The sequence below is a fragment of the Prinia subflava genome, chromosome 13 (genome assembly GCF_021018805.1).
Source record: "Prinia subflava isolate CZ2003 ecotype Zambia chromosome 13, Cam_Psub_1.2, whole genome shotgun sequence".
In the NCBI taxonomy this organism is placed as follows: domain Eukaryota; kingdom Metazoa; phylum Chordata; class Aves; order Passeriformes; family Cisticolidae; genus Prinia; species Prinia subflava.
Window position 1 is genome coordinate 11979186 of NC_086259.1, and position 5122 is coordinate 11984307.

Genomic DNA, 5122 nt, shown 5'->3' on the forward strand with positions numbered 1-5122 from the left:
CTTTACTTGTACAGCTGTCCTTTTAGTACAGTGGGAAGGGTACTTTGTCTACCATAAGGGGCTGAGGGGGAGTTTCCAGGAAATCATGCTTAAGATGTCTTGCTTTGGTAAACTCAGTGCAGCCTGCAGTTGGCATTTTCAGTTCTTTGTATGATGGCACTTTGCTTTATGGTAGGGCTGGAAGAGCAGGACAGGACCAATGCTCTTCCCCAGAGTTACTTCTGGTGACCACCTCAACAAGAGGGATTATGATACAAAGGTCTGCAAATCCATGGAGAGAGACCTCCATTTTTCATTGGAAAATAAAGCATCTCCATTTACGTGTAAAATGAGTGACCTCAACCACAGCTGAGATGTAACAATTATGGCTTTTAGTATTGTGAACATCATGGAAGAATCTTCTCCCAGTTAGAGAAGGGGAAACAGGAATACAGTTAACTGGAATGAATACATATTAATTCTTAGCAAGGATGCTTTTACCTAGCATGTTAACCAAGGTCTCAGCTTTTCAACCAGCAGTAATCTCTACAAAGGTGCCTTCTATTCCAACCTGTAAGAAAAAATGGGTGGGTGAAGATGACAAAGGAAAGCACTTCAGGGTCTTAGGATGCAAAGGCTGCCCTACACACACTCCTGCTGAATCCAGCCACAGTCAGCAGCAGGAGCTGTGCTGTCCAATAGCACAACACGTTTAGTGATTTTATAAAAATCTGCAAGTCACACAAGCCTGTTGCAGTTAAAGCTAAAAATATTATATATTAATAAATATAAAAATCTACCTTTCCCTGAAGTTAGAGGAAAGGCCACAAATGGGTTTGGTATGTAGCAGTGATTGAACCATGCTCTGAAGAGAAATTAGCTAAACACTGGAGACACTAACTCAATATACACACATCTGCTGGATGTGCGGGAAGGGAATACATTAATTTCTAGGCATCATCGTGCCTCAGGGAGCTTTTAAAAGGACCAAACTAAAAGCAGTCTGCAATAAACAGGCATTACATTAAGTGGCAGAGCAGGAACTAAAGAGAAGGAGAAGGTTAAACATACTAAACAGAAAATGGCTCTCAATCAGGCACTGAGGGATGACACCTTTCCACCTCAGACTTCCTGAGGTGTAAGCTCATAAATCTATGGGCTGCTTTAGGATCACTGTGAGTCCTGCACAGCAGAAAGGTGTATTTGGCCCCATGTCACCCTAGAAAACATTGTTTAATTAATCAGGACTTCTCTGTCTTGCTTTGACATAGATTTGATGATAAATCCTTCATGGATACAAAAATAAGACACCTAAAATAAAGCAGAAACTCCAGCAATCTTAACACAGGTGAGAATTGGACAAGTCTATTACAAGAGGGAAATCCAAGTTATTCACAAGAATACAGGCACATGGGATGCTGTTATTCATGAAGTTTGATAACTATATACAGTATGAATAAATCACATTTACATTTTTTTAAATCTAGGCTCCTGTTTCTAAACACATGAAAGGCAATGCTGGTTCACCTAGAAAACTGAACTTTCTTTGTTCACCCTGGAACAACAAAGACACAAATACTAGAAGTTTAAGAAGGTGAATTAAGAGGGTCTCCACTGGCCACACCAGAGGTTGATTTCTGAGACAAAGATCTTTCAATCCAAGAAAATTAAAACTATTTGTACTTCCTTTGCTGCATCAGTGTTACTGCCTAATTAAGTGGAAACAAGGATGACACATCCAGGTTTCATGTCAGGTTATATCTGTATAGGATCTGGTCCTAAACTGCCAAAATCACATCATTCCTGGCTGGTTGCTGTCCATCAGAACTATGAGGAGCAGTAACAGTTTAATGGAAAGCATCTGAAAATGGCTCTCCTCACATAGCTGGGCAGCACCAAGCAGAGGCACCATCAGTGACTGCTGCTCCTGAACTCTGGTGCTTGTCTGCATCAGGACAAGGGAGGTGTCAAATCATATCCCCACAATATTCCTGTGAGTGTTACAGTCTCTTCCTCATCAGCTTGCTCCATGGCATGGGGGATGCAGGGGAGGCGAATTTCAGGGATTCCTAAATGGTTTACAGGGGAAATTCTGCATGACAGTTGTGTGCTCTGCCCATTCATCCATTCCAAGGCCCCAGCAGGACTAAGAACCCCAGGAATCCAAGGGTTGTGTTGTGTGACAGCTCTATTGACCATTCACAGAAGAGCTGCACAGGGTGCTTGGCCACATCTGCCTTGTCCCTTGCAATTTCCATCTAAAACAAAGTATTCCCTGGGTAGCAGAAGTCTGAGAAACATTTGTCGAGACCTTTCTTCTACGGTGGTCAGCCCACCAGGGCTCTATTCCTGGACAATTCCTCAGGCACCGTGCCAGTGCAAATAAATACACCATTCTGCCTGAGCAGGCTCCTGGTGGTGTTTGCATGGGTGCCAAGAGCTACTCAGAACCCGTGGATTTGGAAAATCAGGGCCCAAAGCTTAGAAACTAAATGTAAAAAACATCCCTGCACATACAAACACACCCACACTGGACAGTGCTGTGAACTGTTTGACCACAGCCTTCAACAGGGAATGCAGCCTGAGATTTCATGCTGAGAATTACACAGCTCTCACTTTGAAAATGCCACAGGAGAAACTCTAAAGAAAGGCTTGGGAGGTTGGTAGCTACATCCTGTATGATTTGCTGGAAGATTGACCTCTGGTCAGTGCCCTCTGGCTTACCTTTTTCCCTTCTGTTTTACATCTCTTGAAACAACCTACCTTTCTCTCCTCCACTTTCTCCTCCACATTTCCACCTAAAACATAGCTACTACCATTAAAAGTTATATTCCACAGCGATTAAAGTTTTAAGGTTAAAACATAAAAATTACTAAATCTGGTGGGATTCAGGGGCACATGCAGTATTCAAGTAACTACTTTTACTGGCCTACAGTAAGAGCAAACTTGTCAAAGGTTGCAAGGGATTGTAATGACATTGAATTAATTAATTTTAAATCTTTACTCAGTGAAATAACATTTATTAGACTGACTAGCAGTAGGGAGACGTTTGTCAGCAGTGCTTAAGTTTGCAGACTCTCTGTTACTATACATAGCCAGAGAGGCAGAAAGTAAACATCTTATAGGATTAGCAGCTATGTTCATAGCTGAGATGAAATTTGAACATTTCATTAGTATAAGATTGATTCTGACATTTCATAAAGCCAAAATGCAAACAATAAAATGTGTCTGATATAAATACAGCATGCAGCACTTACTCAGATAAAGTTCAAGAAGCACAGCAGGTTTAGTGCCATGACAAAGGAAATACAGGAGGGTCATTTAAGGACCCAACTTCTGCTAAGCACTTCAGTGTATGCTTAATCCTATAGCTATCAACCAGATGCTTTGCATTTATTAAAAGCAGAAAACAATACTAATAATCAGAAAACATGAAAAAATTCCATGGCTAGTTATTGTAAGGATGCTGAGAACTGCATGACCATCATCAAGGAACACAACACCACAACTGATTAAATTTTATTTATTATGCCATCCTCTTAGTTTGCAATATTCTGTAACAACTACAGTTTGACTGGTGAGATTTCAGAGACACACGACAATGATATCATAGAAAATACTTCATTACCTTGGCTAAGCACTACTTTTTAAGCCCCTTCCTCCTGCAACAGGTTGAAAGTAAATATGTGCCCCTTCTCTATTCTCACATCGTGATTATTCTTGGTTTTCATACTATTACATGCTTTACCATGCTGATAATAAATCAAGATTAACATTTTTTCATCTGTTATTTTTATTACAAGTTTTATTCCAGGAAACAGTCAGTTGAAAATCTTCCTTTCAAGACTGAAAATGGTATGTTAAAAAGAGGTTCAAGCAAGGCTCATCTCTAAAGCTGCAGCTGCATGTGCATTGCTTTGCTCTATACTGGGCATAGGTAAGAGCATTCATTTGAAGGAGGGAGCATTCACCAGACTAAAGCTGCCATTAAAGGCCTCACAAAGGAACACTGCACAGCCTTGCCCATCTAATCCATTGCTCAATAATTTCTGCTATTAGAAAAGTTTTTCTTCTGGTCTAGCCTGAATACTTTTGCAGCTGAAGGGTTGTGTTCACCTTGCTCAAGGAGAATTGATTAACTTCTAGTTCTCTGCTGGGTAACTATTTATAACTGCAAATACCTATATCCAGATCTTATCATCATGCCTGTTTCACTCTTGCTTTTCCCAGCCTGCTTTTTTTAAGTCAAAAAGCAAAATCTCTACTACTGATTCTTTTCATTTAGGTTCTCCAGAGAGAGAAGCTCCCAGCTTCAGCTCCAGATCTAGCACACCTCAGCAGACAAGAAGACTTCCTGTAGTTTGTAGTTTGTAGTCAAAGCTCCTGTTCATACACCCCCAGTGCAAAGCTTGGCTTTTCAAAAACAACACAGCATTGTCCACTGTAGAGCTATCTCCAATCTAATGAACTGCTCCCCCCTTTCTCTCATCCTACAGCTGCTCATTCCTGCCTACTGCAGTATCTTCGTTTTATCCTTATGGAATTTAAAAGATCAGTTTATCAATAACATTCTAATGTGCTCAAGTTATTGTTCAAAAGAGCTTTCTTATTTAAAAACCCTTTATTTCCCTTTTGTTAAGGACATTATCTTCCTCAAACTTCACTAAGCATCTGACAGTACACTGTAAAGCTTCTACAGATTAGATAGACATGATGAAAGCTTAGAGGCTATAATTGTTCAAAAAGAATGATTTCCTTTTCAAAGGTAAACATCAGCCTTGCAGACAAAGATAAGGCCAAGTGCACAATTAGATAGGCACTCAGTGTTTCTGCTCATATCTCTGATATCAAAGATTGCAGGAAAATTCAAAATGTTTTCTTAAAACGTAAAAAAGAAATGAACAGGAAAAAGTGTAGGAGACTAGAAGGAGTCATACCAGCAGTGCCAGCAGCTTTTAGAAAAGTTGTTTTCCTCAATGTCGGAAATCTTTGAAACAGGAGATACCAGCCATGAGCTACAGCAGCCATTCAAAGCAGAAATCATTTCAAATGTTTACATTTTGTCCACTGGCCTTTCGAATGAAAGCATGCCAAACCCCATAATGTTATTTAATCATGTCCTTAACAGCCCATCTCTTGTAAG